Here is a 13,719-nt window from a genome sequence, read left to right as displayed (position 1 = left end):
TTCAATCTTTTCTCTTGAATTTTGTTAGGAAAGCTTCTCGATCTAATTCCATTGAGTAGTTGTCTTGGAAAGAAACTACCATAATTGGAATCCTTCGGAACCTTGGGAAAGGAATGGAGGATTCATGCTAGAGAAGCTTTCTCACAGTGAATTGGATTGGGGTTTGGATGGATATTGTGACATGTAATCCTACCAAATTGTGGTTCATGAAACTGTGTGGTATAATCAATGATCGAGCATCATCTCTTCTTATGAACAGTCCAGAAGGACTTAAGTGGAATTGAGCAGTCCAGAAAGGCCATTTTAATATATATATATTACTTGTGATCCATATCTTTTCCCTTTCCTCCATCATGGACTTAAGTGGAATTGAGCAGTCCAGAAGGACTCTGGGTCATATGCTAACCCCAGTACAGCTGCATATGGGAGTAGCATCTGTATACCTCCCATTAAAGCAAGTAGCTTTGAGCTAAATCCTCAACTCCATTATCATGGTGCAGCAAAATTGCCAGTATTCCGGTCTTCCACAGGAAGAACCTACTGAGTTTCGGCACAGTTTCTTACAAATTGCTGGCACAGTACGTGATAAAGAGGTGGACCAGGTGTCTATAGATATTACTATTCCATTTGCTGTAAAAGATCAAGCTAGAGGTGGTTGAATAACCAACCCACAGCAAGCATAAACACATGAGAAGTTATGTAGGTTTCACGTTGTCAATGGCTACCTCCCATCCTCTCAGTGAAAATGTTCTACGCGCTCTGTTACAGCACGGCTAATCATCTGTCGTTCTCAATCAGGTTGGAATAGAATCCAGTGATTCTTTTGCGTCTGTCACTAACGCTCAGCCACTCAGGAGTTTGAAGTTTGTCACAGTCATTCAATCCTTGAATCCTACTCAGAATACCACAGACAAGTTTAGACCTTCCGGATTCTCTTGAATGCCGCCATCAATTCTAGCTTATACCACAAAGATTCTGATTAAGGAATCCAAGAGATATCTACTCAATCTAAGGTAGAACGGAGGTGGTTGTCAGGCACACGTTCATAGTTGAGAATGATGATGCGTGTCACGGATCATCACATTCATCAGGTTTAAGAACAAGTGATATCTTAGAATGGAAGCAAGCATGATGAATGAAAAACAGTAGTAATTGCATTAATCCATCAAGACACAGTGGAGCTCCTCACCCCCAACCATGGGGTTTAGAGACTCATGCCATAGGAAGTACACAAAGAAACGTGTAAAGTGTCATGAAGTATAGATACAATGTCAAAAGATCCTATTAATAGTGAACTAGTAACCTAGGGTATACAGAAATGTGTAAATGACATAAAAATCCACTTCCGGGGTCCACTTGGTGTGTGCTTGGGCTGAGCATTGATACTTTTCGTGTAGAGACTTTTTCTGGAGTTAAACGCCAGCTTTTATGCCAGTTTGGGCGTTTAACTCCAATTCTTATGCCAGTTCCGGCGTTAAACGCCGGGAATTTTGAAGCTGATTTGCAACGCCGGTTTGGGCTATCAAATCTCGGGCAAAGTATGAACTATTATACATTGCTGGAAAACACACAAACTCAAAGTAAAGTCCAGAAAAGTGAATTTTAACTAAAAACTAATAAAAGTATACTAAAAACTAACTAAAATATACTAAAAACATACTGAAAACAATGCCAAAAAGCGTATAAATTATCAAATTTCATTCGTAATCACACATATCCATTTGAGTTTGCCTGACTAAGATTTACAAGATGACCATAGCTTGCTTCATACCAACAATCTCCGTGGGATCGACCCTTACTCGCGTAAGGTTTATTACTTGGATGACCCAGTGCACTTGCTGGTTAGTTGTGCGAAGTTGTGTTTATGCCATGGTTTGAACACCAAGTTTTTGGGGTTCATTACCGGGGATTATGAGAGTTGTGAAAAGTATTGTTCACAATTTTGCGCACCAAGTTTTTGGCGCCGTTGCCGGGGATTGTTGAGTTTGGACAACTGACGGTTCATCTTGTTGCTTAGATTAGGTATTTTTCTTCAGAGTTCTTAAGAATGAATTCTAGTGTTTCAAGGTGATGTTCTTATCATCACCGAAGCTGATTGATTTTCATCAATTTAGCTCTTGAATGCAATGTCCTGCTGAAGCTTGTTCAGCCATGTCTAATTTTTTTAGACTGAAGCTTTAGACTAACATTGCATGATTCCTGGAATTCTCAGTAAGAATTTTGATACTTTATTTTCTTTTTTCGCTTAATTTTCGAAAAAGCACAAAAAATTTTACAAAATCATAAAAACCAAAAATATTTCTTGTTTGAGTCTAAAGTCTCATCTTAAGTTGGTATCAATTGCATGTTTCTGTTCTTATTGCATTCATGCATTTGTCTTCAGTGATCTTCAAGTTGTTCTTGATGATTTACTTGCTCTGATCTTTAAATTCTATTGACTTGAGTATTTTGTTGTTTGTCATATGCATTCTTGTTCCGAGGGTTACCTGAAACGTGTAGCTCGGTCGTCTGGAGAGACCCGAGGTGGGGGGTCCGTAGCCCGAGCTTGATATGCAGAGTGGTTGGTGGTTGTACCTGCAATGACACTCCGATGCTTAAGTTAGCATGGGTCCAAGCAGATATATGTAGAATGTGGAATGAATGCCATACCTGGGTGCTCCAGTGTATTTATAGTAGTTGGCCGTGATCTTCCCTGGATAAGATATTCTTATCTTATCTTATCTTTTGGGAGTTTTATCTCTATCTTTGTGGAACCGCCTCTTCTAGGCCTTTTCGGCCTTTAGGTTTTGGGCTGCGCTCCTTCTGATGGGCCTTCCTTGCTTTAATGTCCGAGGTCCGACCTTTTGGGCGTGAGCCTTAGGAGGAGGTCGGACCTCTTATGAATTTGCCGAGTTGGAGGAGCCCGGTCAGGGTATGAACAGTGCCCCTGCCCGAGTTCGTCCTTTTTGGGAGGTCGAGCTCGGGCATAGTAGTTTTTCAAAATTCAAAAATGGTCGTTCCTGCATTTATTGCATTTTACCGTTTCTCCTCGATTTCCGTTCGGGCTCTGTGAATGCATTATTTATTTGCTCCCTTCCTTTTTCTTTGTTTATTCTGTTCCCTTCCTGTTTTTCTAAGTTTCGCCATCTCCTTTTTCGAGCACTGCTTCTTCTTTCTCTTCGCTCTGCTTCCCTGAATTTTCTGTGCGTCTTTTCCGGGGTTTCCTCTGTGTCGTCACCAAGTTCTCCCTGCTTCGGAGCTTTTCGTCTTCACTTCTTCTTCCAGGTTTGTTCCCGTGTTTTTCTTTTCTTGTGATAGTATGCTTCTGTTTCTTTGTGTGGCTCTTATTTGCTTTTTCTTTACGCCTGGGTTGCCCCGAAAAGAGGCGCCGCCATTGCTGTTGTTTGTATATGGGGGGGCTCTTTTTTGTTCTTCTGGTATTTTTGTTCCTTTGTTTTGCTGAATGGGTTTTCGCTGTCTGCTTTATGTGATTTTTGCTTGCTGTTGTATTCTTCTTTGTAGGTAAGAATTTTATGTCTCGAAAGGTTCTTCAAGCAATGTCGACCAAGATTCCAAGTGGTCTTGGTTGGGTAGACCCTCTTCCTCTAAAAGTCCCTTCTGTGGTAGATTCTGAGTATTTAGCTAGGTTCCGTAGGCACTGTAGCATATGTGAAAATAGAGAGTCTGAGAGGGATTATGAACTAGTAGCCCCGGATTCCGAGGAGAGAGTGTGCTTCCCGCCTCTAGATAGTTCCGAGAAGCTCTTCTTTTATGCTTACGATTGTTTTTTCTCTAAGCTGAGTGTCCGACTTCCTTTTACCGACCTGGAGTCAGAGGTGTTATGGTCTTGTAACCTTGCCCCTACGCAGCTTCATCCAAATTCTTGGGCGTTTTTAAAGCTGTTTCAACTTTTGTGTCAGTTTTTGGGCGTCGCTCCCTCTATTTCTCTTTTTTCCTACTTGTTTGTGTTGACGAAGCCGGGGTCGGGTGGAGGGAAGGTGTCTTGGGTCTCTTTTAGGGCTAACCAGGGAAGGAAGTTTTGTACCCTTTATGATGAGTCCTTTTATGATTTTAAGAACTTTTATTTCAAGGTCCGGGCTACTGGAGACGTCCGACCTTTCTTTCTGGATGAGAGTGGGGAGCCTTCTTTTCCTCTTTATTGGCAGGAGAATGTAGTGTCTGCTAAATATACCTTTGAGAGTCTAGATGAGGTTGAGCAGGCTTTTGTGGGTGTGGTGAGCAGTTTATGGGGTCGGGCACCTCACTTGGACACGAAGAAAATGTTGGGAGATCCAAGCCTTCTCCGTTCCGAGTTAGGTAGTTTCCCGACCTCTCCGAGATTCCTCTTTTTAGTATTTTGGTTTTGCTTGTTTTTGGTGGAATTCCTGTTGTGGTAATCCTTTTCTTGTTATTTTTGCAGAGATGTCTTCTCAGGCAGATTCCATGAAGTTCCTTCGTCGGATGAAGAAGTCTGTGGCTGCTCGAAATATCGAGGCTGGGGAGGCTTCTGCCCGATCTTCTCCGCAGAAGACTACTGTGGGTGTTCAGACTCGGTCGAAGACTATTCCGACTCCCCAGTTCCGAGCTATAAATCAAGATCCTCCGACCTCTGGACCTGCTACCTCTTCTCCTCCTCCGTCCTCGGGTCCTCCTCCCAAGAAGCAGAAGACCTCTCAAGAGCTTGCGGGTTTTAACGATAAGGATTTCGATGCTCTTGGTTGGATTGAACAGCATATTCTCCCTCAGACTTTTATTTCTACTGATGATGTGTCTATGGAGCACCATTTTCAGTATATGGCGCGGAGCTGTGTCCGGATGGCCAGTCTTCATGCTGCTATTGCCCGAGAGTTCAAGAAATCCCCCCTTGGGGCGACCAGCTCCCGACTTGAGAAGGCTCAGTCCGAGTTCGAGAGGATTGGTCAACTGAAGGCTGCCAGGATTACTGAGCTGGAGGCATCTTTGGAGAAAGAGAAAGCTAAAGCTACCGCGGCTGTGGTGGCAGCGAAGACATCTGAGGAGATGGCGAAGGCGGCGACGGGGAATTATACTCGGATATATGCCGAGCTTGTGGAGACAAAGGAGAAGTTGCAATCTGCTCAGGATGATTTTTACGAGCTAGAAGGTCATGTGGCCAAGGGTATGGATGCTATATTTGAAAATTTGAAGGCTCAGGTCCGAGTTCTTGCTCCTGACCTGGATCTGAGCTTATTTAGTACGGATAACGTTGTTGTGGAGGGAAAGATTGTTCCTGCTCCCAACGAGGATGAGGTTCCGGTGTCCGACCCCAAAGTTCTGGTTGAGAACCCGACTTCACCTTTGGCCGGGGATGGATCTGGTGTGGAGGTTTCAAACCGGGATGACGTTGCCGTCGATGCGGTCCCGATCTCTATGTTTCCTCCGCAGCCTTCTGTTGATGTGGAGTCCGGAAAGGACTTTGACCCTCTGTAATCTTTTATTTTTGGTGTTTTGCCCGGCCTGTGGGCTCTTTTGTTTTTGGATGGTTTCTGTGAACGCTTTGGACACCTTTTGCTTATTAGCTACTTGTAGTAACTTTATTATGCGGTGTTTTTGTTCGCGTTTTGACTTTTTGTTCCGCTTTTATGCTTTTTAGTTGTTTTTGGATAACAACTTTTTAGCTAGCGCTTGGAACTTTTGCTTTACCCTTTCTTTTGATTTCGTTTTTTCGCTTGTACCTTTTAGTTGTATAGCAACTTTTTAGTAAGCGTTTTCGAAATCTTTGTTTTCGTTTTTTCGCTTGTACTTTTTAGTTGTATAGCAACTTTCTAGTAAGCGTTTTCGAATCTTTGTTTTCGCAGTTTTAAGGCTTCTTTCTTTGGATCCGGGTTTTTTCTCGGACCTCGGGCGTTTCGAGTACCTCCTTTTGTTGGGTCCGACCTTGTTGTTGGTCGGCCTTTTAAGTTATTTTTGTAATCTCTTTTTATTTGGCTTTTTGAGCCTTTTCAGAGTTACTTTATAACTTCTCACATTAATTTGAACCTCGTCGCTTTATCTTTACCGACCTTGTGTGGCCTCTTGGCAAATGATTTTTTGCGTTTTGCCGAGCATAAATTAATGCGCCTTGGCGGGGTACTTTCTAGGATTTGTCTCATCGTGAGGAAGAAGAAAAGAAAATAGAAAAATTTAATTAGTATTAAAAAAAAAGAAAGAATATTTATAGAGTGTTTACCCTTGACTAGGTCGGGTGTCTTGCTTTAACCGGGTGTCTCATTAAAAAACCCTTGTAGGGAAAAAGAGTACACCTCGGGTTAAATTTTTCTAGCTGTAGTACCGTCTTAGATTACAGGCGTGCCAGGCCCTGGGCAGCTCATTGCCTTCTAGGTCGGATACTTTGTAATAGCCTGTCCCTAAGACTTCTGTTACCTTGTAGGGTCCTTTCCAATTTGCAGCTAGCTTTCCTTCTCCCGACTTTTGTGTTCCGATGTCATTTCGGATTAGAATCAGGTCGTGAATGGAGAAGCTTCGCTTTATCACTTTCTGATTGTATCTGAGGGCCGTTCACCGTTTTAAGGCTTCTTCTCGGATTCGGGCTCTTTCTCGGACCTCGGGGAGGAGGTCGAGTTCTTCCTTTTGTGCCTGCGGGTTGCCTTCTTCGTTGTAGAATATGACTCTGGGTGACCCTTCATCTATTTCGATAGGAATCATTGCCTCCATCCCGTAAGCTAGTCGGAATGGCGATTCTCCCGTTGTAGAGTGTGGGGTTGTCCGATATGCCCATAGTACCTGGGGGAGCTCCTCGGCCCATGCCCCTTTGGCCTCTTGGAGTCTTCGTTTTAACCCGGCCAAGATGACTTTATTTGCGGCCTCGGCTTGTCCATTGGCTTGTGGGTGCTCGACTGAGGTGAATTGCTGTTTGATTTTTAGTTCGGCCACCAAGTTCTGAAAACTTGTGTCTGTGAACTGTGTTCCATTGTCTGTTGTGATGGAGTAGGGGACTCCGAACCTTGTGACAATGTTTTTGTATAGGAATTTGCGGCTTTTCTGAGCCGTAATGGTGGCTAAGGGTTCAGCTTCGATCCACTTTGTGAAGTAGTCGACCCCTACTATGAGGTATTTGACTTGCCCCGGTCCTTGGGGGAACGGGCCGAGTAGGTCAAGTCCCCATTTTGCGAAGGGCCATGGTGCGGTGATGCTGATAAGGTCTTCGGGTGGTGCCTTGTGAAAATTGGCGTGTTTTTGGCAGGGGGGCATATTTTCACAAATTCCGTTGCGTCTCTTTGCAAGGTCGGCCAGTAGAACCCGGCCCGGACTACTTTTTTGGATAATGCCCGAGCTCCGAGATGGTTCCCACACATGCCTCCGTGGACTTCTTCGAGGACGCTCTTTGTTTCTGAGGTCGGGACGCACCTAAGGAGGGGGTTTGAGAATCCTCGTCTGTATAATACGTCGTGAATTAGTGTATAATTCTGGGCGTCTTTCGTGAGTCTTTTAGCTTCCTTTCTTTCGGTGGGGAGAGTTCCCGACTTCAGGTAGTTGAGTATGGGGGTCGTCCATCCTTGTTGTTGGTTGGATATATTTAGCGTTTCTTCCTCTCTTATCACGGAGGGAGATTGTAAGGTTTCCTGGAGGAGACTTCTGTTGTTGCCTCCGGGCTTGGTGCTGGCGAGCTTTGAGAGGGCGTCTGCCCGGGCGTTTTGTTCCCGAGGTATGTGCTGAATCTGTATCTCTGAAAAGTGGCGTAGTTGTGCCTGTGTTTGGTCCAGGTATTTCTTCATGGTGGGGTCTTTGGCCTGGTAGCTTCCACTTACTTGTGATGTGACGACCTGGGAGTCGCTGAAGATCGTGATTTTTTGGGCTCCGACCTCTTCGGCTAGCTTTAGACCTGCTAGTAGGGCCTCGTATTCGGCTTGGTTGTTCGAAGCCTGGAACTCGAATTTTAGGGATAGTTCTATCCGCGTTCCTTGATCGCTTTCGAGTATAACCCCGGCTCCGCTTCCTGTTTTGTTTGAGGACCCGTCGACATACAGGTTCCATGAGAGTGGGGTTCCAGGGGTTTCAGTGTATTCTGCGATGAAATCGGCTAGATACTGGGATTTTATGGCAGTCCGGGCTTCATAGTGGAGGTCGAACTCGGACAGTTCCACCGCCCATTGTAGTATTCGTCCTGCCAGGTCTGTTTTTTGCAGGATGTGTCTCATGGGTTGGTTTGTTTGGACTTTGATGGTGTGGGCTTGAAAGTAGGGACGGAGCCTCCGAGCTGTGAACACTAGGGCGTAGGCGAATTTTTCTATTTTCTGATAGTTTAATTCGGCCCCTTGTAGTGCCTTGCTTACAAAGTATATGGGGTGTTGTCCTTGGTCATTTTCTCGTACTAACGCTGAAGCGACTGCTCGATTTCCGACCGAGAGGTATAGTACGAGTTCTTCTCCTCTTAAAGGTCGGGTTAGGATTGGTGGCTGCCCGAGGAATTCCTTGAATTCTTGGAAGGCTTTTTCGCACTCCGGGGTCCATGAGAAGGGTTTCCCTTTCTTTAGGAGTGAGTAGAGAGGTAGTGATTTTATCGCTGATCCCGCTAAGAATCTTGATAGGGCGGCTAGCCTTCCATTCAGTTGTTGTACTTCTTTGGCACACGTCGGGCTCTTCATATTGAGTATCGCTTGGCATTTGTCCGGGTTCGCTTCGATGCCCCTTTGAGTCAGCATGAAGCCTAAGAATTTTCCGGCTTCTGCGGCGAAGGTGCACTTTGTCGGGTTAAGTCTCATGTTGTGTTTTCTGAGGGTGCCGAAGACACTGGTGAGGTCGGTCAGCAAGTTTCTGTCTTCTTGTGTCTTTACCAGCATGTCGTCGACGTACACCTCCATCTGTAGTCCGATGTGCTCTGAGAACACTTCGTTCATTAGCCTCTGGTAGGTTGCCCCTGCGTTCTTCAGCCCGAAGGGCATTACTACGTAGCAGTAGTTTGCCCTTGGGGTTATGAACGAGGTTTTTTCTTGGTCGGGTCCGTACATCGGGATTTGATTGTATCCCGAGTATGCGTCCATGAAGGAGAGATATCTGTAGCCTGAGGCTGCGTCTACTAAGGCGTCGATGTTTGGTAGTGGGTACGGGTCTTTGGGGCAGGCTTTGTTGAGATCCGTGTAATCGACGCACATCCTCCATTTTCCGTTGGGCTTTCTTACCAGGACCACGTTTGCGAGCCATAGGGGGTATTTTACTTCCCTAATGAACCCTGCCTCTAGCAGTGCTTGTACTTGTTCTTCTATTGCTTGCATGCGCTCGGGTCCGAGCTTCCGGCGTCTTTGTTGGACAGGTTTGGATCCCGGGTATACTGATAGCTTATGGCACATCAGGTCGGGGCTTATGCCTGGCATGTCGGAGGCTTTCCAGGCGAAGAGGTCGGAATTCTCCCTTAAGAGGGTTATGAGTTCCTCTTTTAGGCCTGCTTCGAGGTTTGCTCCTATGTTTGTTATTTTTTCAAGCGTGTTCCCAATCTGGACTTTTTCGATTTCTCCCTCCGGTTGTGGCCGAAGATCTTCTCGGACTTGAACTCGCCCGAGTTCTATTGTGTTGATCTCTTTCCCTTTTAGGCTCAGGCTTTCGTTGTAGCATCGCCGCGCTAGTTTTTGGTCGCCTTTTAGAGTAGCGATTCCTTTTGCGGTAGGGAACTTCATACAGAGGTGTGGGGTCGAGACTATAGCTGCCAGTCTGTTTAGGGTTGGTCGCCCAATGAGGGCATTGTATGCTGAAGTGACGTCGACTATAATGTAGTCGATGCTTAATGTTTTAGATTGCTCGCCTCTTCCAAAGGTAGTGTGTAGCGAGATGTATCCTAAGGGATGGATCGGGGTGTCCCCTAACCCAAATAGGTCGGTGGGATAGGCCTTTAGCTCTTTTTCTTCAAGTCCGAGCTTGTCGAAGGCCGTTTTGAACAGGATATCTGCTGAGCTTCCCTGGTCAATCAGGGTTCGATGTAAGTTGGCATTTGCTAGGATGATGGTGATTACCATTGGATCGTCGTGCCCGGGTATTATCCCTTGAGCATCTTCTCGGGTAAACGAGATAGTAGGTAATTCGGGCAGGGGACTGTCTTCTCGGACATGATAGACTTCTTTGAGGTGTCTTTTTCGCGAGGATCTGGATGTTCCTCCGCCTGCAAAACCTCCATTTATCATGTGTACGTGCCCTTCAGGGGTTCGCGGGGTTTGTTCGGCCCGATCTTCGTTATCTCCCCGCCTTCTCTTCCTGGTCTCTTCTCCTTTCTCTGCTATGTATCTGTCGAGTTTTCCTTCTCTGGCTAGTTTTTCTATAACATTCTTTAGGTCGTAGCAGTCGTTGGTAGAATGACCGTAGAGTTTGTGATATTCACAGTATTCGGACCGATCTCTCCCCGCTCTCTTGTGTTTTAGAGGTCGGGGTGGCGGGATCCTTTCGGTGTGGCATACTTCTCTGTAGACGTCTACCAGGGAGACTCGGAGGGGGGTGTAGTTGTGGTACTTCCGTGGCTTGTCCGAGTTGGGTTCTTCTCTCTTCTTCTGTTCCCGATCTCGATCTCGGAGTGGGTAGGTTGATTCCTTTCTAGAAGAGTCTCTTAGCTGGGAGGTTTCCTCCATGTTGATATATTTTTCCGCCCGCTCCTGCACCTCGTATAGGGAAGTCGGGTATCGTTTGGATAGGGATTGGCTAAACGGTCCCTCTTTTAGGCCGTTTGCTAGTCCCATGATGGCTGCTTCAGTGGGTAAGTGTTGTATGTCCAGGCAGGCTTTGTTGAATCGCTCCATGTATTCTCGGAGGGTTTCTTGGTTACCTTGTTTGATCCCGAGTAGGCTGGGGGCATGTTTTGTCTTGTCCTTTTGAATAGAGAACCTTGTTAGGAATTTTTTGGTTAGGTCTTCGAAGCTGGTGATTGATCTTGGTGGCAGGTTGTCGAACCACTTCATGGCTGACTTGGTGAGAGTGGTGGGGAAGGCTTTGCATCGAATCGCGTCGGAGGCATCGACCAGGTACATTCTGCTTCTGAAGTTGCTGAGGTGGTGACTTGGATCGGTGGTGCCGTCGTAGAGATCCATATCGGGTGGTTTGAAATTTCGTGGTAACTTCTCCTTCATGATCTCTTGCGTGAAGGGATCATGGTTGCCTTCGGGGGTGGTGCCGCGTTCTGTCCGGTCTTTCAGGTTGGCCTCTATTTTCCGTAGTTTTTCTTCTAATTCTCTGCGCTTGCGAGCCTCCCTTCTCAGATCTTGTTCAGTTTCTTTCTGCTTCTTTATGTCCTCTTCGAGTTGTTTCAGTCGGTTTTGTTGTGCCCGGACTGCTTCTAGAATTTCCGAGCTCTTTTCTTTATCGGGATTTTGTGGATCTTTGTTTAGGAGTGATGTCTTTGGGCGATTCTGTTTGTTTCCTCCTGGAGTACGTGGTGATAGAGGGCTGTCCGGTCGTTCTCCGGTGTCAACTTCATCCTCTTGTTCTGATGCAGCGTGGTCATTGCTGAGAGGGTCGTCCGCCATGGTAAAGGGATGACTTCCAGGGTCCCCGGCAACGGCGCCAATGTTCCGAGGGTTACCTGAAACGTGTAGCTCGGTCGTCTGGAGAGACCCGAGGTGGGGGGTCCGTAGCCCGAGCTTGATATGCAGAGTGGTTGGTTGTTGTACCTGCAATGACACTCCGATGCTTAAGTTAGCATGGGTCCAAGCAGATATATGTAGAATGTGGAATGAATGCCATACCTGGGTGCTCCAGTGTATTTATAGTAGTTGGCCGTGATCTTCCCTGGATAAGATATTCTTATCTTATCTTATCTTTTGGGAGTTTTATCTCTATCTTTGTGGAACCGCCTCTTCTAGGCCTTTTCGGCCTTTAGGTTTTGGGCTGCGCTCCTTCTGATGGGCCTTCCTTGCTTTAATGTCCAAGGTCTGACCTTTTGGGCGTGAGCCTTAGGAGGAGGTCGGACCTCTTATGAATTTGCCGAGTTGGAGGAGCCCGGTCAGGGTATGAACAATTCTCATGTTGTTAGTGTCAGTAGTATACAAACTGCTAAGTTTGGTGTCTTGCATGCATTGTTATTTGATTTTAGTTGCATTTTGATTATTCCTCATTATTAAAAATCCAAAAATATTTTTAATTTGTGTCTTTTCAAGTCAATAATACAGAGAATTGAAGATTCAGAACATACAGCAGAGGAATTACACAGAAAAAGCTGGGCGTTCAAAACGCCCAGTGAAGAAGGGCAAACTGGCGTTTAAACGCCAGCCAGGGTGCCTGGCTGGGCGTTTAACGCCCAAAAGGGTAGTGTTTTGGGCGTTTAACGCCAGGATGGCACAAGAGGGAAGATTTTGTTTTCAAATCAAATTTTTTTCAAGTTTTCAAAGTTTTTCAAAATCAAATCTTTTTCAAATCATATCTTTTCAATCAAATCTTTTTTAAAATCAATTTCTTTCTATTTTCAAAGATACTTGCTATCAATTAATGATTTGATTCAACATTTCAGTTATGTGGTCTTTTCTGTTGAGAAAGGTTTAATGTCTGAATCATATCTTTTCTTGATAGCCAAGTCATTAATTTTAAAATCAAATCTTTTTTAAAATGTTTTTCAAATCATATCTTCTCAATCACATTTTTTTAAAAACCAATCATATCTTTTTAATCACATCTTTTTCAAAATAGTTTTCAATCAAATCTTTTTTGATTTCTAATTTCAAAATCTTTTCCAAAAATCACTTGATTTCTTTTCTATTCTTGGTTTTCGAAAATCAATTAATGTTTTTCAAAATGTTTTTAAAATATCTTACTTAATTTTCGAAAATTCTTCCCCTCTTCTCACATTCTTCTTCTACCTCTTCCTTCTATTTTTCTTTTCCTCTGACACCTCAAGGAATCTCTATACTGTGACATAGAGGATTCCATATTTCCTTGTTTTCTTCTCTTACATATGAGCAATAGCAAAGACAAAAGCATTCTTGTTGAGGCTGATCCTGAACCTGAAAGGACCTTGAAGCGAAAACTCAGAGAAGCTAAGGCACAATTCTCTGAAGAGGACCTAACAGAAATCTTCAAAGAAGAAGCAAACATGGCAGCCGAAAATAACAACAATGCAAGGAAGGTGCTGGGTGACTTTACTACACCTACTCCCGACTTCTATGGGAGAAGCATCTCTATCCCGGCCATTGGAGCAAACAACGTTGAGCTTAAGCCTCAATTAGTTTCTCTAATGCAACAGAATTGCAAGTTCCATGGACTTCCATTGGAAGATCCTCATCAGTTCTTAGCTGAATTCTTGCAAATCTGTGACACTGTCAAGACTAATGGGGTTGACCCAGAGGTCTACAGACTTATGCTATTCCCTTTTGCTGTAAGAGACAGAGCTAGAACATGGTTGGACTCACAACCTAAAGAAAGCCTGAACTCTTGGGAAAAGCTGGTCAATGCCTTCTTGGCAAAGTTCTTTCCACCTCAAAAATTGAGTAAGCTTAGAGTGGAAGTCCAAACCTTCAGACAGAAGGAAGGAGAATCCCTCTATGAAGCTTGGGAAAGATACAAACAATTAATCAGAAAGTGTCCTTCTGATATGCTTTCTGAATGGAGCATCATAGGTATTTTCTATGACGGTCTCTCTGAACTATCCAAGATGTCTTTGGATAGCTCTGCTGGAGGATCTCTTCATCTGAAGAAGACGCCTACTGAAGCTCAAGAGCTGATTGAAATGGTTGCAAATAACCAATTCATGTACACTTCTGAAAGGAATCCTGTGAACAATGGGACTAATCAGAAGAAAGGAGTTCTTGAGATTGA

At 44.7% G+C, this 13,719-nt stretch overlaps 1 non-coding gene across 1 annotated transcript; it reads right to left on the bottom strand.

Moving 5' to 3' along the window:
* Positions 1-13,393: 13,393 nt before the first annotated feature.
* LOC112766546 (small nucleolar RNA R71) lies at positions 13,394-13,501 on the bottom strand. The gene has a single exon (XR_003184426.1). It is a non-coding gene; the product is annotated as a small nucleolar RNA R71 (small nucleolar RNA).
* Between the last annotated feature and the right edge of the window lie 218 nt (positions 13,502-13,719).

The sequence above is a fragment of the Arachis hypogaea genome, chromosome 2 (genome assembly GCF_003086295.3).
Source record: "Arachis hypogaea cultivar Tifrunner chromosome 2, arahy.Tifrunner.gnm2.J5K5, whole genome shotgun sequence".
In the NCBI taxonomy this organism is placed as follows: Eukaryota; Viridiplantae; Streptophyta; class Magnoliopsida; order Fabales; family Fabaceae; genus Arachis; species Arachis hypogaea.
The sequence above is the reverse complement of the archived record's forward strand: the minus strand, read 5'-3'. Positions and strand labels throughout refer to the sequence as shown.